This window comes from Muntiacus reevesi, chromosome 19 (assembly GCF_963930625.1).
Source record: "Muntiacus reevesi chromosome 19, mMunRee1.1, whole genome shotgun sequence".
Lineage (NCBI taxonomy): Eukaryota > Metazoa > Chordata > Mammalia > Artiodactyla > Cervidae > Muntiacus > Muntiacus reevesi.
In genome coordinates, this window is record NC_089267.1 from 19,512,364 (window position 1) to 19,536,518 (window position 24,155).

Below are 24,155 nucleotides of genomic sequence, written 5' to 3' on the forward strand. Positions count from 1 at the left end.
AGAGATAGATTGTGGAAGAAATGGTTAACTGTCCACCAAAAACACATTTCCTTTTTTATATTATGAAGTTCAGATGAGAAGTACAAAATAGAGTTTCCCAGGTTTCCTTGCATCTAGCTGGGGTCCTGTGACCACTTCTATTCAATACAAGTTGAATAAATGAGATTTGGCTCACTTTCAAGCCAGGCCTGTTAAATGTACCTGGATTTCTCTCTCACCTGCCACTACTAATTTTTCTCCAGTTCAGCCAACTAGAAGCCATATTTAGAAAATAGCAGAGACTCTCTCAATTTAGTTCAGAAAGATGGCATGGAAGAAGACTGTTCTGCTGACAAGTTCACTTGAACCCATGTTACAAGAACAAAAATTAAGTTTCAATCTTATTGGAGCAATTATACATATGTATAAATTATGCATATTTAACATTTATTAAATATTGCTTCCTCAGAGACCATTCCTATCTGTATAGTACCTATGAATGCTGGGTCACTTAGAAGATGGTCAGTAAATATTTTTAGGAGATCTAACCAGTCAATCCTAAAGGAAATCAGTCCTGAATAGTCACTGGAAGGACTGATGCTGAAGCTGAAGATCTCGTACTGTGGCCACCTGATCAGAAGAACTGACTCATTTGAAAAGACCCTGATGCTGGGAAAAATTGAAGGTGGGAGGAGAAGGGGATGACAGAGAATTAGATAGTCAGATGGCATTAGCAACGTGATGGACATGAGTGTGAATAGGCTCTGGGAGCTGGTGATGGACAGGGAAGCCTGGCGTGTTGCAATCCATGGGGTCACAAAGAGTTGGAAACAAATGAGCGACTGAACTGAACTGAGCTGAGATAACACATAATTAAAAAGAAAAAACAAAAAACAAGACTCTCATTTGAGTCTTGACCTCCAACATGATATTTCCTTTCCTAAAAATTTACCAAAGTAAATTCACAACTTAGATGTATTCTTACTCATTCCGATTTTTTTGTTATGTAAGATCAAGTTTCTATTTTTCTCTCAAATCCAATATAACCACCTAAGTTGTAAACTTTTCCTAATTTTATTTAGTCTGGATAGCTTCTTAGAAGTGTTACTGTCACACACAGAGACACGGTCATCACAGACAAGCAAAATTCCTGGAATTAGCAGGAAAATAAAAACCCTCCTGGAATTACAAACTCATTCTTTTGCTCTCTGAAGAAAATTAATGTGGTGTTAGGCTACAGATGAAGTGATGGTTCTTCTTTTAATATGATAAACATCGAATGTCATTGACCTCATTTTGACATTGACGATTTATTATTTGTTTCTTTACAAAAATATCTAGACTCTTTCCCATTTCACTCTGACTCAAGCCAACAATGAATTGGCCCCAGGCATTGGAAAATGGTTTTCTTTTTGTCTCTAGTACTGTATTTGGTTCAGCGCATTTCTAGAATCTAGCATCTACAATATATGGGCTCAAAACTTTCCTAAAAACTAAAAATATAGGAAATGAACAACATAGCTCAACATTACGGTGTGTTATTACATAAAACTTTAATTCATTTTAATCTAGAAACTTGTAAGATTTATTTTCATTGCAGCAAAAATGCTTCTTTCAGTAAATCTATATCAAGCCACATACAAGTTATCATGAAGTTATCATCAGAGTTTAAATGATTAGAATTGGCAATGTGGCAGAATTCCTATAATTCAAGGTTTCAAAAATAGAAAATCTTGTTATTGATTTTATTCAGTGTCTAAAACAATCATGAGTCTGAAGATGAGTTAGTAAAGTATGTAAAAATAAATTAAAGACTTTTGTGGGATGTTCTAAGGGTTCTGGTAGAGGAGAAACATCATGGAAAGCATCCTTCAAATGCTTTTTGGTGATTTATTTAAAGCTTTTCACTGAATATGAAGTCTTCATTTTTATACAATCCAACAAAATCTCCAAAAATATGTATTCCTAAGAACAATTTCATGAAAACAAAAATCATTATCACATTTCGAGATAGCTATTTTTCAAGGGAAAAAAAAAATCACTTCCTTGGTAGGCCTGTGAAAGCTGATGAAGTCAGAGATTTACATGAGAATTTGCTAAATGTGAGTATTCCAAATTTCAGCTATAGAAAAGTTTTAGTGAAATTTTTGTAACATCTAACACCCAGTAGGCGATCAACTCTCAGTTTGCTTGAGACTGTTCATGAGGGCTTTAGCCTCAGCTTGGCTGAACTTAAGATGTTTCTTCCTGACTCTTGGCCCCTGACCTCCCTTTTCTTAGAGCATTTACCTTAGGAAACTTGGAGTTGTAAATCATTTTCTGCCCCTTTGTGATGTGAATCTTCTCACAGTCATTTGATAGTTTCACAACACAGGGATGTCTTTCTGGGGGACCTGGGAGTCATCTCTTTGACATAAATCATTTGATTATAAGTCACCATGAGAGGTAGCTTGCTACCTCCTAGTTTCCATGGGAGGCAAGAGCCTAACTTCAATAAACCACCATTAGCAAACACAAATGACCTAACCCTATTAACCCATCTCCCCACTAGTATTTTCCAATAATTTTCCACTAACTCACCCTAGAGCTTAAGAACCTTTTCACCTTTGTTTCAGTGAAGTTGAGTTCAGTTTCTCTCTCCTATTGCAGTAGTCTTGAATAAGGTGTGCTTTGATTATTTAACTCCATTTGATGCATTTTCCCTTTGACAGGACTTTCCCAGAGTTAGTACTGAAAATCCAAGTACCAGAAACCAGCTTAGACCCAGGCAAGCTGAAACAGTTAGGCTTGTTTATTTTTAGTACAACCCTTATTTAAGTTCATTTAAGGGTGGTTCAGAAGCCTGATTTTCTCCCAGAATAGTGTGAGTTGCCAATGACTATATTATTGTATGCAGTGGTCTGCACATCATTATTCTGTTGGACAGAGTAGGTGCTCAGTAAATATTTATAAATATTTGTCAACTAATAAATGGAGATTACTCAACAAGGACATAAGCACACTAATGTCTTTGAGGCATTTGCCTTTATTGATGAATGCAGAATATAGGATGACCCTTGTTCACCTACCCATTCATTTAGTGACTCATTAACTTCTTCATCTGTAAATTCAACAAACAGATATTGAGAAACTCCCATTTATTAACCTAACAAATTTGTCCTTGCCCTTTTTTTTTTGTCCTTGCCCTTTTAATAGTTCATAGCCCAGAAGGAGAAATAACAGTGAATAAAAAACAAAAAAATCAATGACAAAAATATCACACACACACACAATTTAATCTGTGAAAAGTCTTGTGTGATATGAAAAAATATCTTCCACTTTCACTCTTTATAATCTTTTAAAAGTCCTAAGATATTTAAAGATGGAAGATTTGATTTTGTCACGGTTATGCAAATATTGTTACAAAAGTCATGTGGTGGTTTCATATATTTTTTCAATATACTAAACTGTTAAGAATGAAAGAACATGTCTATCTACTGAGGCTTTTATACTGACAGCTACAACAATTTGGAATTTTAGGAAACTATTCCTGAATTTCAGAGAATTATTGGAAATGCTAAATAGTGAATTTGAAATTCATATTTTAAAACATGAAAAGAAGAACATGAACATGAAGAGTCCTTTGGGGGAGCTTATCTTGTGAGCTAATAGCCCCCACATGGCCAAACAGATGGAATTTTGCTACTGACATCAATTTTTCCTATCATTCTGGGAAATAAACAGTGATTCCTATTCCAAGTAATACCAGATAAAGACTGATATGGCCATATCTGACTAAGATTTGAAGATGGTCATTGGAGCATAAGTGACTTTTTTGCCTTTCTTTTGACACAATAGAATAGTTTAATGTGCCTGTGTGTGTGCGTGTGTGTGTTTGACTTGAGAAGTGCTATTTTAAATGAGTATATCCAGATGGAGCTGTTATGCTTTTGCTGTGGCTATTAGAGTAGAAATTACAGTGCTTAAAAGTGACTGAAAAAATGTTTTCTAGTAATGCTTTTCAGTTCTCTGAGCCCAGTGTTGATTATTCGAGCATGGTTCATTCAACTTCACAAAAATTCTTGAGGAGTTGCCAGAAAAGGGTAGACTGAACATTTGTGAAATAATTCAGCAGAGGTGTCAGCTTATTCAGGATTCACGGTTGACAATGAACAAAATTCCTACTTGCCTAAATACTTGTTAGTTAAGCGGTACAAATTCATTATGTAGATGTGAAATTTGTATTGTTTAGGACTGTTTTAATTGCAAATAACAAAACTCAACATGAACTGGTATAATCAACAATCACAAATGAATTTACTGCCTTTATAACTTAGCCATCCAGTTAAAGGATGCTAATGTAACGACACAGTGAATAAGTCATTAGTCATCTAATTTTTTTCTTGTCTTTTTGCTCCATCTTCCATGGCACTAATGTTCATTTTCAGTTCTACATGCTGCCCCCAGGATCTTCTTTTATGAAGACTGTAGTTCTATATCTCATATTAGCTCAGCAATTCATGCAGAGGAAGAAAAAGGCTACACCCCTGTGGTTTTCCTGGCTTGAACTATGTTTTGGGTTCATCCTTAAGTTAAATATCAAGACCTGTGTGATGAGATGGATTGATTGGATTAAGTCTGTTCAGGCTCATTTCAACAGTATTACTGCCACACTGCTGGGAGAAGTAAACTTCTGCAAAGGTAAATCAGATACTTTTGATTGAAGGAGGGGGAAACAGATGTTTCATATTCTCAAGGCAACCACTAGAAGTTCCCATACAATTTATGCAAAGATGAGCTGTCAAACAATCTCCTCCAACATGTCTCATAGACAGTGAAGTAATATCCTTGCAATGTTCTTTCATTTTCCACTTTATTGATCCCTTCCAGAAATGACTCTAGGATTATATTACTGAGTTTTCCATGCACCTACTTTCTAATCTGCTATTCTTTGTCTACCCAAGGCTCTCCAACCTCATGTGCCATGTGTGTGCTAAGTCACTTTAGTTGTGACTCTTTGTGATTCTATGGATCCATAACCCATGAGGATCCTCTGTCCTTGGGATTCTCCAGCCAAGAACACTAGAGTGGATTGTCATACCCTTCTCCAAGGGATCTTCTGGACCCAGGGATCTAACCTGGGTCTCCTATGTCTCCTGCATTGGAAGGGGCTTCTTTTCCACTAGCGCCATCTGGGAAGCCTTGTCCAACTTCTCAGCCTGTGCCAATTTTAATATGCACATCAAATCCCTATTCTTTTATTTACCCACGCAGGAGCATTTGGTGGCCTATCAGGTAGAACTTCAGTGACACATTATAACTGGGCTCTACACCATTATCTAAGAAAACTCTCTTTCCTTTCCTTGAAGAGATAGGAACCAGTTTTTGTAAAATTTTCTTCTTGAAAAAGAGGAAATTCATTTTTACACACACCTGGAAAAATATGCTGTTTTCATCAAAATGAGCAGAATGTTTCTTTAAAGTGCTAAAAGAGAAAAGTAAAATCAATTTTAGTTTAGCATTTACATTGTGTTATAATATTACCAATGTATGTCTTTGATGAGAAAATATGCACAGAGAAGGCTATAAATTAGTTATAAAGTCATGCTAACTCAGTTTTTCTATTTTCAGATAACTTAATTAAAGGGTAAGATGACAATAACAATAACAAACACACATTTTTAGCATGAACTGTGTGGGTACCAGGCAGTGTCCAGACATGTAATATTTTTTTGATTCTCTCGATAGCTCTATGAGATAGGCAATATTATTACCTACACTTTAAATAGAACTAAGTTACAGAGTACTCAAGCAACTTGCCCCAAGGGGCACAGGCAGAACTGGGTTGTGAATATGGACAGTTTGTCTTCAGAATTCACAATCTTTTTTCAACCTCAAACCCTATTCTACTATGGATTTTTTTCTGAGTTGTTGGTAACCCAAAATGTGACTTAGTGACATGATGAAATGCACTGCCAGAAAGATGATTCTATTTATTTTATTTTTTAGATAAAGACCAGGAACAAGTCTATTTAGGGAGAATTTGATGCTTTTTTCTACTTCTATAATTCTAAGGAATATCAACTAGCTATTGTGCCCCACTCCATATGAGAAAGCTAAAATGGTACCATGAGTTTGAGAATGTCATGAGCTTTCAGATCCTTTACCCCAATCTCCTATCATTTTTACAACATTTCTGTGAGTCTTCTCTAGAGTTTCTATTTATTGTTCAGTGATGAAGACCAAAGTCATGGTTGAGAATTTTTGGAAAAAGGCAGAAGATCAATAGAATTGGTCTTTTAAGAATTATTAAAATTTGACTGATGTGTGTCCCATACAAGAAACTAGAAATAGGTTAGCTTACATTACATACTATTTAGATTTTCCATATGCATATATATTAATTTTATAATATTGAAAATTTGAAGAACTTGGACAAATTTATTTGGATTGGAAAGAAAAATTGAATGTATATAAGAAAGCATTGAGCCTCATGATTTTTATGAAAAACAGACATTTCTATTAGACATAACATATACCTTATTTAAGAGATAAATAAAATCTTCTGTGTTTATTTTTTCAATAATTTAGAAACTAATCTTTAGCATTGATAAAATAAGCTATGCATTTTAAAATGCAATTATTTAAATGATGATTTCTTTCCTCCAGTTGTAAATGTCTACCTTATTTAACAAGCATACCTTCTAAAGCTTTGGAGTTTTATATCTGGACATAAATCTTTAAGTTGTATGTTGATAATGCAAAACTTGAATTTCATCCCTAATATTGCCATGTAACCTATGAAGTTAAAAGTTCCTGCCATTATATTTTATATTAGTTTCAAATTTGTGTGAGTCTTGGACAGATCCATGGCATCCAATTATCTGAAATTATTCTTTGTTTCAAAAATACATTAAAAAATACATTTAATCTAATTTATTGATAGCATCTATATGTCCACAACTGTAAAATATAACACAGGTAGTCCCTGGAACTCACCTACCAATGCTTTGTTGTTGTTGTTCTGTGACTAAGTCACCTCTGATTCTTTGCCACCCCATGGACTGCAACACACCAGACTTCCCTGTCCTTTACTGTCTCCCAGAGTTTGCTCAAATTCACATCCATTGAGTCAGTGAAGCAATCTAACCATCTCATCCTTTGTCACCCCCTTCTCCTTTTGCCTTCAATCTTTCCCAGCATCAGGGTCTTTTCCAATGAGCTGGTTCTTGACATCAGGTGGTCAAAATATTGTAGCTTCAGCTTCAGCATCAGTCCTTTAATGAATATTCAGGATTGATTTCCTCTAGGATTGACTGCTTGGAAATGTTTATCTGCTCTGCAATGGTTGTACTATCAGTCAATAAGCACATTTTTTTAATGGATCTGAGGACTGGAGGTAATTGTCAAGGTTTGTTTTCCAAGTTTGCCCCATCTTAGCACATGTATTGTTAAATCAACACTTCACAATGCTGACCCCAAACAGACCTGTGATGTAAATAAGGTTGGTCTTTGGACCTCCTCCTTCGTTATTTTGGGGTTTAGTGCCCAATTATGACACTCAAGGTTTTGATGCTACCCTAGGCTGCTCAAAGTTCTTTCTTTCACCTCAACTGGACCTACTCACCCACCCCAGAAGCAGTATAGTCTCTTCTGTCTGCATCTTTCATTCAGCAAACCCACTGAAGATTCTCCAATTGCCTGGCCAATTATGAATCACTCCCATAGAAAAGAGGGTTGGAGAATTAGCAAACTATTGTCCAGATACTATTTGGGCAAAAGACCTGAGTGATTTGAAAATGGTTAATTGACAAAAGAAAATGGTAGAAAAAGTGTTGTGTATACAGACATTCAATGAACAATAATGGAAATAGTTGTTTTTACTTACCTCATAACACATTATTTGCATAAAGATTTTTTTTTCTGTAGAGATTTTTAAATCTAGTTTATCTTCTCACAATAATTTATAGGTGCCATTAAATATTAATAAGACAAAATCAGTTCAAAGCATTGGTTAGTTTATTTAAAACAATATTTTGATTCTAAAAGGGAAGATTTTGTTGAAGTATATTATGAAAGTTAAAAAAAATTAAAAGGAAATTAAAGAAAATATACTGTGGGGAAACCTCTTTTAAATGTTTGGCATTTTTTCCTTTTAGTATGATTTCTATATAAGTTTATACATTAACTAAAATATAGCTGAATATCAAACATATATCCTTCTGTTTATAGAACATTTTATTGTGAGTAAAAATTCTTTTTCTCGGACTCAGGGAACTCAAACCAGGCCTCTGTAACAACCTAGAGAGAGGGAGGTAGGAAGGAGATTCAAGAGGGAGGGGACATATGTATATAGCTGATTCATATTGATGTTTGGCAGAAACCAACACAATTCTGTGAAGCACTTATCCTTAAATTAAAAAATAAATAAATTTTAAAAAGATGAAGAAAAATTTCTGTGCTGTTGTATACACCCATTTTTTCTTCATGTATAATAATGTATTTCCCTAAATTTCTATATTTATGTTGTCTTCATTTATTGTTATAAATAATTCTAAAATAAAAGTCTGAAGATGCATACAAATAGAACTTTTGTAACCACACATCACTTTTTTTATTTTTATAGAATTATGGTCAGATGAATGTGAATCACTTTACTTAAACGGTTGGCAAGCCGTTTAAGCTTGCTGTCTCGTGTCTTCCTTACAGGATTGGTTTCTTTTATTCCCAAATTAGGACTTGATTTTTCTTCTTATTTGTTGTATTATTTGAACTTATCATCTGTTAGAGTACTCTTGAATCTCAATTTCATCATTTAAATGTTTTAGTTTTCATTTCATAAAAATACTGATATATGTGCATATATATATATATATATATATGCATACATACATATAATTCTTCTATGTTGTTATAAAAAGTCTTTTACAAGAAAGAATGAAAGACCAAGTCCTGTGTGGAATGCCCACAAACACTATGAGTATCTGGTTTTGAGTTTTATTTAACATGTTTCCTTTCTATTCTTAAGATTTATTATTCCTGAGCATAAAAGTTTTTTGAGTTACTTTTAAATATTTCAATAGTTGTGCTATTTTTCAATATTTTTTTAATAATAGTTTCTGTAGAGAGTGACTGTCTTCATGAATATTTAACCAAACAAAAGTAATAAACTGAGGTAATTCTCTGCACTGTTTAACATCTATTTTAAACCATGATTCATATTATGTCTATTAAAATAAGTGAAAAATATAGAAAGCATTTATTAAACTCTTTTGAAGTGGTTAGAATTCTCTTAAATAATAAATGTTTCTTTTTATTTTGATGAAAAATAGCATACCTGTTTAGCATGTGAACAAATTACACATGCTTTATTGTGTCTCTAGCAAAGTATGAATTACACAGAAGATATTGATGATGATGATAGTTTCTCTTTCTTAAATTCAGTTTCATATTTATTATTAGGTTTGAAATTAAGGGGTTTTAGAATAATGCCTTATTTTCAATACAGGAGATGTTGATCTGCAGAGTTGAATTTGAAACTTGGTTCTGTTAATTAATTACTTGAATTGAATACTCAAAGCTTTACCTTTATTTATTTATTTTTATTAGTTGGAGGCTAATTACTTTACAATATTGTAGTGGTTTTTGCCATACACTGACATGAATCAGCCATGGATTTACATGTGTTCCCCATCCCGATCCCTCCTCCCTCCCCATCCCATCCCTCTGGGTCTTCCCAGTGCACCAGCCCTGAGCACCCGTCTCATGCATCCAACCTGGGCTGGTGATCTGTTTCACCCTTGATAATATACTTGTTTCAATGCTGTTCACTCAGAACATCCCACCCTTGCCTTCTTCCACAGAGTCCCAAAGTCTGTTCTGTACATCTGTGTCTCTTTTTCTGTTTTGCATATAGGGTTATCATTACCATCTTTTAAAATTCCATATATACGAGTTAGTATACTGTATTGGTGTTTATCTTTCTGGCTTACTTCACTCTGTATAATGGGCTCCATTTTCATCCATCTCATTAGAACTGATTCAAAGGAATTCTTTTTAGTGACTGAGTAATATTCCATTGTGTATATGTACCATAGCTTCCTCATCCATTCATCTGCTGATGGGCATCTAGGTTGCTTCCATGTCCTGGCAATTATAAACAGTGCTGCAATGAACATTGGGGTGCATGTGTCTCTTTCAGATCTAGTTTCCTTGGTGTGTATGCCCAGGAGTGGGATTACTGGGTCATATGGCAGTTCTGTTGAATAGTAAAATAATAATAATAAACACCAATATCACTGTTTTTTAAGGTGTGTCAATGAAATGCATGCATGTTGTGTCTGACTCCTTGAGATTTTATGGACTTAGCCCACCAGTCTCCTCTGTCCACAGGATTCTCCAGGCAAGAATACTGGTGTGGGTCGCCATGCCCTCCTCCAGGGGATCTTCCTGCCCCAGGGGTCCAACCCACCTCTCCTGGGATGGCCTGCATTGCAGATGTATTCTTTACCACAGAGCCACTAGGAAAGCCTTCCAATGGGATAGTATATGTTAAATTACAATGGTATTATTTGGCAAATACCAGGGAGATTTTTAAAATACCTTCTTCACTACTTATACAGTACTTATTATTAGTTTGAATGAATGTCTTCATAACTGTATTAGAAAACTAGTAGGTAAGTGATCTATTAATTTTATGAGAGGGAGAGTAAGCTCACAAAATATATTGTTAATATTTCAAAATATGGGTAACTTAGAAACTTCAAACATTATATTGTTGAATGAAATGACCTTCACAGGTCATTTAGTAAATGGTGCTTGAAGTATGCTTGGGTTGCAAGGAGTGAAATGGATGACATTAGTCTGACATAACATATCCTGTGGAATCAGTGTGTAACTTTTCTTTCCTCATTTAGCTTTCATTGAGTGAAAAATACAATTTCAACTGAGCACTGAGTTGGAGATTCAACTAGAGTTTTATTACCAGCTCCATCACTGACACACAGTGGACCATTAAGAAAACATTACTTTTCTACTCTAAACATCAGAATTCCCTTTTTAAAAATGGAAACGAATTTTGTGGCTTGGAAAATAATATTGGATTTGGTAAATGTAGGTACACTTTTAGATCATTCCATTTAATGAGACAATGAAATTCATGCTGTGTTTATAATGCAAAAAAAAAGCAAATAGGTATAGCTGTAAATAGTGATGATGGTGGTGATGATGATGATAGTAATAAAAAGTAAACAACTACATGGGAAATTATTAATACATCAGCCAGTGTAGCCATACATATGCAACATGATGTGTTGTGTTGTGAATGTGGAAGGGCTAAATCACCTGTGTTCTTCAAGAGCCTCACCAACAGAATTATCCATATCCAGTGTGACCTAAAGCAGCATCACTATACAGACAAAAAAATAAAATAAAATCACCCTGAGTTTGATTTTGGTGACTGTCATCCCCACCATTTAGTATGACTGATTCTATTATTCAGTCGTGTGTGACTGTTTGCGACACTTTGGACTATAGCCAGCCAGGCTCCTCTCTCCATGAGATTTTCTAGGCAGGAATACTGGAGTGGGTTGCATTTCCTCCTCCAGGGTATGTTTCTGACCCAAGGATCAAATCTTCATCTCCTGCGGCTCCTGTATAGCAGACGGGTTCTTTACATGCTGAGAAAGATGTGAAAGGGACTGAACCCAGGTCTCCCGCACTGCAAGCAGATTCTTTACTATCTGAGCCACCAGGGAAGCTCCTACCACTTAGTATTTTTATGAATGTGTAAGCACAAGTGTATGATAATATATTTGTAGTTCTCCAAACTGTGGTTCAAGGGGTGTATAAAAACAAGGCAGAAACAGTCGGTTGACACAAGAAAAGGAACTATATTCATCAACAAAATGATTCTAAACTGATCTTTACACCCATCAGGAGATTCTGTTATGAACTAGAAATCATGAAGATACTCAGAAGGTGAGTAAGGTGAATCAGTTCAGTTCAGTTCAGTCGCTCAGTTGTGTCCGACTCTTTGAGACCCCATGAATCGCAGAATGCCAGGCCTCCCTGTCCATCACCAACTCCCGAAGTTTACTCAAACTCATGCCCATCAAGTCAGTGATGTCATCCAGGCACCTCATCCTCTGTCGTCCCCTTCTCCTCCTGCCCCCTATCCCGCCCAGCATCAGGGTCTTTTCCAATGAGTCAACTCTTATGAGGTGGCCAAAGTATTGGAGTTTCAGCTTCAGCATCAGTCCTTCCAATGAACACCCAGGACTGATCTCCTTTAGGATGGACTGGTTGGATCTCCCTGCAGTCCAAGGGACTCTCAAGAGTCTTCTCCAATACCATAGTTCAAAAGCATCAATTTTTTGGCTCTCAGCTTTCTTCACAGTCCAACTTTCACATCCATACATGACCAATGGAAAAACCATAGCCTTGACCAGATGGACCTTTGTTGGCAAAGTAATGTCTCTGCTTTTTAATATGCTATTTAGGTTGGTCATAACTTTTCTACCAAGGAGTTAGCATCTTTTAATTTCATGGCTGCAATTACCATCTGCAGTGATTTTGGAGCCCAGAAAAAACAAAGTCTGACTGTTTCCACTGTCTTCCCATCTATTTCCCATGAAGTGATGGGACCAGATGCCACGATCTTAGTTTTCTGAATGATGAGCTTTAAGCCAACATTTTCACTCTCTTCTTTCACTTTTATCAAGAGACTTTTTAGTTCCTCTTCACTTTCTGCCATAAGGGTGGTGTCATCTGCATATCTGAGGTTATTGATATTTCTCCCGGCAATCTTGATTCCAGCTTGTGCTTCTTCCAGCCCAGCGTTTCTCATGATGTACTCTGCATATAAGTTAAATAAGCAGGGTGACAATATACAGCCTTGACATACTCCATTTCCTATTTGGAACCAGTCTGTTGTTCCATGTCCAGTTCTACCTGTTGCTTCCTGACCTGCATACAGGTTTCTCAAGAGGCAGGTCAGGTGGTCTGGTATTCCCATCTCTTTCAGAATTTTCCAGTTTATTTTGATCCACAGAGTCAATGGCTTTGGCATAGTCAACAAAGGAGAAATAGATGTTTTTATGGAACTCTCTTGCTTTAGTACCTAAATCAAATCCCTTATGACTGACTATACAGTGGAAGTGAGAAATAGGTTTAAGGGACTAGTTGGGATAGACAGAGTGCCTGATGAACTATGGACAGAGGTTCATGACATTGTACGGGAGACAGGGATCAAGACCATCCCCATGGAAAAGAAATGCAAAAAGGCAAAATGGTTGCCTGAGGAGGCCTTACAAATAGCTGTGAAAAGAAGAGAAGCAAAAAGCAAAGGAGAAAAGGAAAGATATTCCCATTTGAATGCAGAGTTCTGAAGAATAGCAAGGAGAGATAAGAAAGCCTTCCTCAGCAATCAAGGCAAAGAAATAGAGGAAAACAACAGAATGGGAAAGACTAGAGATCTCTTCAACAAAATTAGAGATACCAAGGGAACATTTCATGTGAAGATGGGTTCGATAAAGGACAGAAATGGTATGGACCTAACAGAAGCAGAAGATATTCAGAAAAGGTGGCAAGAATACACAGAAGAACTGTACAAAAAAGACCTTCACGACCCAGATAATCACAAGGGTGTGATCACTCACCTAGAGCCAGACATCCTGGAATGTGAAGTCAGATGGGCCTTAGAAAGCATCACTATGAACAAAGCAAATGGAGGTGATGGAATTCCAGTTGAGCTATTTCAAATCCTGAAAGATGACGCCTTGAAAGTGCTGCACTCAATATGCCAGCAAATTTGGAAAACTCAGCAATGGTCACAGGACTAGAAAATGTCATTTTTCATTCTAATCCCTAAAAAAGGCAATCCCAAAGAATGCTCAAACTACTGCACAACTGTACTCATCTCACACGCTAGTAAAGTAATACTAAAAATTCTCCAAGCCAGGTTTCAGCAGTACATGTACCAAGAATTCCCAGGTGTTCAAGCTGGTTTTAGAAAAGGCAGAGGAACCAGAGATCAAATTGCCTACATCTGCTGGATCATCGAAAAAGCAAGAGAGTAAGGTGAATAGCCAGACACAAAAGGAGCAGATTAACTATAGTCTGATGTCCTTATGGATATGTTGGAGTGAGAAAGATATGCATGTGAAGACAAGTACAGTTCAGTTCAGCTAGTTCAGTCTCTCAGTCGTGTCTCACTCTTTGTGACCCCATGAACTGCAGCATGCCAGGCCTTCCTGTCCATCACCAACTCCCAGAGTTTACTCAAACTCATGTCCATGGAGTCGGTGATGCCATCCAGCCATCTCATCCTCTGTCGTCCCCTTCTCCTCCTGCCCCCAATACCTCCCAGCATCAGGGTCTTTTCCAGTGAGTCAACTCCTCGCATGAGGTGGCCAAAGTATTGGAGATTCAGCTTCAGCATCAGTCCTTCCAATGAACACCAAGGACTGATCTCCTTTAGGATGGACTTGTTGGATCTCCTTGCAGTCCAAGGGACTCTCAAGAGTCTTCTCCAACATCACAGTTCAAAAGCATCCATTTTTCGGCGCTCAGCTTTCCTCACAGTCCAACTTTCACATCGTTACATGACCACTGGAAAAACCATAACCTTGACTAGATGGATCTTTGTTGGCAAAGTAATATCTCTGCTTTTCAATATGCTATCTAGGTTGGTCATAACTTTCCTTCCAAGGAGCAAGCATCTTTTAATTTCATGGCTGCAATCACCATCTGCAGTGAATTTGGAGCCCAAAAAATAGTCTGACACTGTTTCCACTGTTTCCCCATCTATTTCCCATGAAGTGATGGGACCAGATGCCATGATCTTAGTTTTCTGAATGTTGAGCTTTAAACCAACTTTTTCACTCTCCTCTTTCACTTTCATCAAGAGGTTTTTTAGTTCCTTTCACTTTCTGCCATAAAGGTGGAGTCGTCTTCATATCTGAGGTGACTGATATTTCTCCCGGCAATCTTGATTCCAGATTGTGCTTCTTGGAGTCCAGCGTTTCTCATGGTGTATTCTGCATATAATTTAATTAAGCAGGGTGACAATATACAGCCTTGACCTACTCCTTTTCCTATTTGGAACCGGTCTGTTGTTGCACGCCCAGTTCGAACTGTTGCTTCCTGACCTGCATACAGGTTCCTCAAGAGACAGGTCAGGTGGTCTGGTATTCCCATCTCTTACAGAATTTTCCACAGTTTATAGTGTTCCACACAGTCAAAGGCTTTGGCATAGCCAATAAAGCAGAAATAGATGTTTTTCTGGAACTCTCTTGCTTTTTCAATGATCCAGTGGGTGTTGGCAATTTGATCTCTGGTTCCTCTGCTTTTTCTAAATCCAGCTTGAACATCTGGAAGTTCACAGTTCACATATTGCTGAAGCCTGACTTGGAGAATTTTTAGTATTACTTTACTAGCGTGTGAGATGAGTACAGTTGTGCAGTAATTTGAGCATTCTTTGGGATTGCCTTTTTTTGGGATTGGAATGAAAAATGACTTTTTCCAGTCCTGTGACCATTGCTGAGTTTTCCAAATTTGCTGGCATATTGAGTGCAGCACTTTCAAGGCGTCATCTTTCAGGATTTGAAATAGCTCAACTGGAATTCCATCACCTCCATTTGCTTTGTTCATAGTGATGCTTTCTAAGGCCCATCTGACTTCACATTCCAGGATGTCTGGCTCTAGGTGAGTGATCACACCCTTGTGATTATCTGGGTCGTGAAGGTCTTTTTTGTACAGTTCTTCTGTGTATTCTTGCCACCTTTTCTGAATATCTTCTGCTTCTGTTAGGTCCATACCATTTCTGTCCTTTATCGAACCCATCTTCACATGAAATGTTCCCTTGGTATCTCTAATTTTGTTGAAGAGATCTCTAGTCTTTCCCATTCTGTTGTTTTCCTCTATTTCTTTGCCTTGATTGCTGAGGAAGGCTTTCTTATCTCTCCTTGCTATTCTTCAGAACTCTGCATTCAAATGGGAATATCTTTCCTTTTCTCCTTTGCTTTTTGCTTCTCTTCTTTTCACAGCTATTTGTAAGGCCTCCTCAGGCAACCATTTTGCCTTTTTGCATTTCTTTTCCATGGGGATGGTCTTGATCCCTGTCTCCCGTACAATGTCATGAACCTCTGTCCATAGTTCATCAGGCACTCTGTCTATCCCAACTAGTCCCTTAAACCTATTTCTCACTTCCACTGTATAGTCAGTCATAAGGGATTTGATTTAGGTCCTACCTGAATAGTCTAGTCGTTTTCCCTACTTTCTTCAATTTAAGTCTGAATTTGGCAATAAGGAGTTCAGGATCTGAGCCACAGTCAGCTCCCGGTCTTGTTTCTGCTGACTGTATACAGCTTCTCCATTTTTGGCTGCAAAGAATATAATCAATCTGATTTCATTGTTGACCATTTGGTGATGTCCATATGTAGTATTCTCTTGGGTTGTTGGAAGAGGGTGTTTGCTATGACCAGTGCGTTCCGTTGGTAAATCTCTATTAGCCTTTGCCCTGCTTCATTCGGTACTCCAAGGCCAAATTTGCCTGCTACTCCAGGTGTTTCTTGACCTTAATTTTGCATTCCAGTCTCCTATAATGAAAAGGACATCTTTTTTGGGTTTAAGTTCTAAAAGTTCTTGTAGGTATTCATAGAGCCGTTCAATTTGAGCTTCTTCAGCATTACTGGTTGGGGCATAGGCTTGGATTACCGTGATATTGAATGGTTTCCCTTTGAAACAAACAGAGATCATTCTGTCATTTTTGAGATTGCATCCAAGTACTGTATTTCAGACTCTTTTGTTGACCATGATGGCTACTCCATTTCTTCTAAGGGATTCCTGCCCACAGTAGTAGGTATAACGGTCATCTGAGTTAAATTCACCTATTCCAGTCCATTTTAGTTTGCTGATTCCTAGAATGTCGACGTTCACTCTTGCCATCTCCTGTTTGACGACTTCCAATTTGCCTTGATTCATGGGCCTAACATTCCAGGTTCCTATGCAATATTGCTCTTTACAGCATCGGACCTTGCCTCTATCACCAGTCCCATCCACAACTGGGTATTGTTTTTGCTGTGACTCCACCCCTTCATTCTTTCTGGAGTTATTTTTCCACTGATCTCCAGTAGCATACTGGGCACCTACCGACCTGGGGAGTTCCTCTTTCAGTATCCTACCATTTTGCCTTCTCATACTGTTCATGGGGTTCTCAAGGCAAGAATACTGAAGTGGTTTGCCATTCCCTTCTCCAGTGGACCACATTCTGTCAGACCTCTCCACCATGACCTGTCCATCTTGGTTGGCCCCACACAGCATGGCTTAGTTTCACTGAGTTAGACACGACTGTGGTCCTGTGATCAGATTGGCTGGTTTTCTGTGATTATGGTTTCAGTGTGTCTGCCCTTCGATGCCCTGTCACAACCCTACCGTCTTACTTGGGTTTCTCTTACCTTGGACGTGGGGTATCTCTTTACGGCTGCTCCAGCAAAGCGCAGCCGCTGCTCCTTACCTTGGACATAGGTGGCCTCCTCCGGGCCGCCGCCCCAACCTCGGACGTAGGGTAGCTCCTCTTGCCGCTCCTGCGCCATCACAGCCTAGAGCTCTCGGTCGCCACCCATGACTTTGGGCGAGGGGTAGCTCCTCTTGGCCACGCTTCCACGCAGTCCGTTGCAGCCAGTGCGCTTCTGTGAAGACAAGTACAATTAACTATGAATTAGGAAGAGACTTTTCAAAGTCTTTAAAAGGGAAACTGCTTTTAATCAGATCAAAGGTGACCCACAGTTGTTTAGGACTAATCAGGGTAAGTCTGAATTTTGTTTTAATATCCCTAGGAGAAGAAAACAAGGCATTGGACACAAGAAAATGTCAGTGAATAACAACTATAGTCACATTTTCATTTTTTCCCCTTAAAAATGTGATTAAAACCACAAGTATACATATGTTCCTTCACTCCTGAAACCCTTCCAATCTCCCATCCCATTCCACCTCTAGGTTATCACAGAACACTGGGTTGAGCTCCCTGTTTTACACAGCAAATTCTCATGAGTTATCTATTTTGCATATGGTAATACCATTTCCATGCTATTCTCTCAATTCATCCCACTCTCTCCCTCCCCTACTGTATCCACAAGTCTGTTCTTTATGTCTGGGTCTGTATTGCTGCCCTGCAAATGGGTTCATCATTTTCAATTGTTAATGTCTCTAGGTTATTCATGTATCCTATAAATATGGATTTACATGATTTTAACCCGTTAGATAGAGCCATATTTAAGAAGGTGGGCTTCCCAGGTGGCAGTGGGGTAACAAATAGAACATAAACATCAACTCCATTCTTATGGACCAAATAGTGGGAGAGAGACAACAATAAATAAAATATTTTTGAAAGGAAATAAATTTAAAAATCAATAAATCAACAAACAAACAAGTACAAGCAGAAATGAAGTCTGCAAACTTAGAACAATACTTGTGAAGAATATAGAATTTCAGTGAGAAAAAGTTTTAATAAGTTGCTGCTGCTGCTGCTGCTAAGTCACTTCAGTCGTGTCTGACTCAGTGCGACCCCACAGACGGCAGCCCACCAGGCTCCCCCGTCCCTGGGATTCTCCAGGCAAGAACACTGGAGTGGGTTGCCATTTCCTTCTCCAATGCGTGAAAGTGAAAAGTGAAAGTGAAGTCGCTCAGTACTGTCCGATTCTTAGGGACCCCATGGACTGCAGCACACCAGGTCCCTCCATCCATGGGATTTTCCAGGCAAGAATACTGGAGTGGGGTGCCATTGCCTTCTCCATTTAATAAATTAGCCATCTAGAAAAAGATTATTGGATTTAGTCGTTCATATTTTTACCAATTAGCTATGAAGAGGAATTCTGGAAAGACAGCAGCATGCTTTCGCATTCCTAAACCCTTCTCCTTCCAAAATTAAAGCCACTTCCAAGACTGCTCTGGTGGTCTAATGATTAAGACACTGAACTCCAATACAGGGGGCCCAGGTTTGATCCCTGGTTAGGGAAATAGATCCCTTACGCCACGACTCATGGTTGTTGTGGATCGCCAAGTCATGTCTGACTCTTTGCGACCCCATGGACTATCGCCCGCCAGGCTCTCTGTCCATGAGATTTCCCAGGCAAGAATACTGGAGTGGGTTGCCTTGTCCTTCTGCATGAGATTTTTCCTACCCAGGGATTGAATTCAGGTCTCCTGTGTCTCCTGCACTGGGAAGCGGATTCTTTACCACTGAGCCACCAGGAAAGCCCAAAAGATCCCACGTGTTGGACCTAAACATCCCATGTGCCACAACTAAGTGCCACAACTAAGACCAGGTGCAACCAAATAAATAAATATGTATTTAAAAAAGACTCACCATATTAAACAAACAAGAAACTCTCAAAAGAAAACCCTCAAACATCCAGTAAGTATTCCAAGGGATAAAGCAAGCCCCAGATTTCATTATCCTAGGTGCCCAGGGAGAGCCAAGAAACCATACATCCCTAATTAATACTGGCATTATCATTATTATTTTATTTTACTTGGAAGAGCCCATCTGTGAGAAACACGAAAACCAGTAGTACAGCTGAGTACCACTACTTTGATTTGTGCTAAGGCACTAGCAGTGTTACTCACTGATGCTTTTGTACTATCACTGGAGAGGTCAACACAGTACTTCCATGAGTCCCTGAAAGTGATGAAAATGATTTCTTACAGTTTTTTTAAACTAGACTTGCAGAATTCCTGAGCATCTTTCAGGGAATGTCATCGTGTTCCATTGGCTAGAGAAGAGACACAAAAGTAAGGTTTAATAGAGTTTTGGATGACTGACATTGTTCAAGGCTTACTGATGAAGAATAAGCAAAGGCATTGACATCAATGCTAATTTTAGTATTAGAAGATATTGTCAAATTAAAATTTTCCTTGCAAACATGGAGATGAGATGATATCTCATCTGCAGAACTGTCCTTTTCCCTTACAAGTGATGAATCTACAGATATGGCTGGACTTGCTCATTTGCTTATATCTATTTGTTAAGGATACTAAATAAGCAACTGGAAAGAGCTTGTTTTATGTGATTTTTTGGCCCCAAGCACAAGTGGCACTGAATATTAGAAATGTTGAGTAATTTTTCTTTAGAGAAAATTCTTCCCTTCCATTAGTCAAATAGTTATCTAACATGAGAGTGTTATTTTTCTCAGCATTTTTAGGTGTAGATGGTTGAGAGAATGAGTCTTCTTTTTTAACCCAATAATCATTCCTCAAATATAACATTTTGTTGTTGTTTAGTTGCTTAGTCTTGTCCTACTCTTTTGTGACTCCATGGACTGTAGCCCACCAGGCTCCTCTGCCCATGAGATTTCCCAGGCAAAAATATTAGAGATCTTCTCAAGGGCACCTTCCCAACCGAGGGTTCCAACCCACTTCTCTTGTATTGGAAGTGGATTCTTTACTGCTGAGCCACAGGCAAGCCCCAACTATAGTATATATTTGCTCTATTTCAAAATAAACAATTACACTGTAAAATAGGAGCTGTTTATCTTTAGATAATAACTAAAAGGTTAAAACATTTTTTAAAAAGTTATCAAAATCAGATAATTTCTACTTTTTTTGTTTCCATATAGGTATAGGGAGAATCTTAGAATTTCAAAGTAAGATTCATTGGATGATAATGAGCTAACAAAGAATAAAAGTATAATTGGTGAATGAGTGATAGTAATAAAATAGTGTAAGTACTAATGAAAAATTAAGTGCATGGATGAAAATACAAATATTTATATGCTATTACTAGGTTTCAGAAAACATAGGAATATTCCACACAAGCATGTATTCCATTTGCATTAAAAGCACACGTCCTGCATAACATGTTGTTTCAGGAAAAATGTACTGTACACTTACACAGGAGTGAAAGTAAAAAGGCAACAAGGTCTCCTTATTATCATGGGAGTTATTTGACTTGGCAGAACCCTTGAAATGGTCTTGGGAATTTCTAGGGGTCTCTTAACTATACTTTTGAGAATAACTGTCCTACTGGAAAAGAGGGTGGCTCAAGAATCTATTAAGCTGAATTGTAGATTATTACAACAAAGTTGCAGTTTTGTTTTTTTTTCCCCAAGGATAAATTTTAATCCATATTTCTCTCTTTCTATATACATGTGTAGGTCTACGTGTTTGATTTATAAGAAGAAAATGATTCAGATTGTTTAATATAACAATTGATTTTAATTATAATTAAATCATAGCTTTAGGGGTTTTTTTGCAAAGAAGAATAAATGACAACTTTATGAAAATGATTTCATCTTGTGAAATTTTCATCTGCTATGGACAGGAATTCTAAAATATTTTCTTAGCTTCAATAGACTCAGCAAGCACCATGTACTAAGAACATTAGCCTCACAATTTAAAAATTATTTCTTCAGGACATATACCCGAATGTGTCAAGGTGATAAAGTCAGACTGAAATAATGGCCCTTTCAGATGCAGTGATAACGGCCACTGAATTGTCAAGTCATGAATGCTCTGGTCTGGAAGAAACATTAATGGTTGTCTAGTTCAATTACCCATAAATACTTCAATATATCCTACAGCTTCCCTGACTCTGATTAAATGTCTGTAAATTAATAAAGATTGTACAATTCTTTAGCTTGTCATTTTAGTGTGAAATTTTGCTATAAGCCCTTCCTACAGTACAAACTTTGGCTTTTTTATGCCAACTTTCCTACTAGTTTGATCCTTGAGACCAAGAAGAAATTCTGGCTCCATCATTAACTAGTTTCACACACTTTAAAAGTCGCCAAACATCTATTCAGTCTTTCATAGAAAATCCTTGGACACAGTTATCTTTAAGGTTTCTTTATATTGTTTCTGCTCTAAAGATGCACAATTTTTCTCTCTCTCCACACACATATGAATCCTTATCAAGTGTAATCTTTTGTTATCTTCTATTCTTTAAAATCCCAATTTTCTTTTCTCTAACATTAAAAATATCTACACTTTTTCATGGGTTATTTGAAAACAGCAAAAATGGTATAATTGAAAATTCTTGCTAAGTTGTAGGTACTTTTTGTCGCTCAGTCATGTCCAACTCTTTGTGATCCTATGGACTATAGCCTATCAGGCTTCTCTGTCTGTGGGATTTCCCAGGCAAGAATACTGGAGTGGGTTGCCATGCCCTTTTCCAGGGGATCCTCCTGTTCCAGGGATTGAACCTGCATCTCCTGCAAATCTCCTGCATTGCAGGTGGATTCTTTACCACTGAGCCATGAGGACCATATGTAGAGTGAGTACTCTCTACGTATCAGTAAATAAAACACCACATAGTTTAAATTAAATATTAACATTATGGGAAAATGAATAAAGGTAAGTAATAAGTAGCATTTGAAACAGTTTAGTTAGGCAAAAGAACACACATGTTTATTGCTATATTAAATGATAGTGTTTGGGGGCTATTTCTACCTTTAATGTGGTAGAAAAAGCCATAATAGATTCACCTTTAATCAAGTAACAACTATAAACTCTAGAGGAAACACATTTACATATGCATGTACACAGACTTACCCACACACAATATTACTTAGTGACTCTTGGAAAGTGAAGGGGGGAGGGGCAAGATAGGGGTAGGGAATTGGAAGGGACAATCTACTATTAACATGTATAAAACAAATAAGCTACAAGATGTATTATACAGCACAGGGAATATAGCTAATATTTTATAATCACTTTAAGTGGAGTATATAAAATTTTTGAGCAATTTCCTGGCTGTCCAGGAAATTAAGACTGTGTGCTTCCAATGCAGGGGCCATGAGTTCAATCCCTAGTTTGAACTAAAAAAAAAAGAAAAGAATCACTATGCTGTATAACTAATGCTAATATACTATTATAAATCAACTATTCTTCAATTAAAAAAAGAAAATTAACATTAGTATAAAAAGTGATGAAATATAAATAAGGCTCCAGTTTAGTCGATAGCATTTTACCAGTCTTAACATCTTAGTCTTGATAACTGTAATATGAATATACAAGATGCTAAAATTGAGGGAAGTTCTGTGAAAGGTCTTTGGGAATTCTCATTACTACTTGGAAAACTTTTTTATCTATTATAAGAAAAAAAGGGGGAAAAATCCTTGCAATTTGGGGGTGCGAAAACATCAACTAGAAATAATACATTAAATTTAGCTTTACTATTAAATCTTGTTTTTCTGTTCAAAACACAGGTTAAGAAAACAAAAAACATGCCAAACATTGGGGGAAATACTTGCAGTATGTGTATCTGCCAAAAGACTCATAACCAAAATTCATAAATGACTTTTACAAGTCAACAATAAAAACAGAAACAACTTTATAAATATGATAAAAAATGAACTCATTGACACCTCACAAAAGAAGATAAAGTAATGGTCATAAGCACATGAAAAGATGCTTAACTTGGTCATCAGAAAAATACAGACATAAATGAGAGCTACACACACATTAGAATGAATGAAATTAAAAAGACTAATCATACTAAGTGTTGATGAGAATGTGGAATATAGAATTAGTCATCAGGAAAATATAAAATTGGATAGCCGCTTTGGAAAACAATTTTGCATTTTCTTAAAATTTTAAATATACAACTAGCATATCACCCATCTATTTCACTCTTACGTACTTACACAGAAGAAACACACAGAGACTTGCATGTGCATGTCCATAGCAGTTTTATTCAAAATAGCACCAAACTAGAAATAACCTAATTGTCCATCAGCAAGTATGTGATTAGAAGAACAAAACAATAAGAATGAAGAAATTACTATTGCATGCAATCACATGGATAAATCTCAAAAATCATTGTGCTGAGTGAGTAAAGCCAGACATCAGAGTGCGCACTACATAATTCCATTTCCATAAATACGAATTGACAGAAAACAAATCAGGGTTTGGCTGTGTTGAAGGTAGAAAAAGGAATTCACTACAAAGGAGCACCAGAAATGGTTTGAAGTTCATGGAAATATTCTGCTTTTTGAGTGTGTTGGTGGTTTCATGGGTGTGTGCATCTGTCAAAGCTCATTTCATGGTATACTTTAAATGTATGCAGTTTACCATTCCTAAAATATATTTCAATAAATATGATAAACATAAAATGAAATAACAATGTAATTTAGAATCTGGAGACATCTCAGTGACTATTTAGTAACCTCCCTTGAGAGGGGAGCATAGTTTAGAATTTG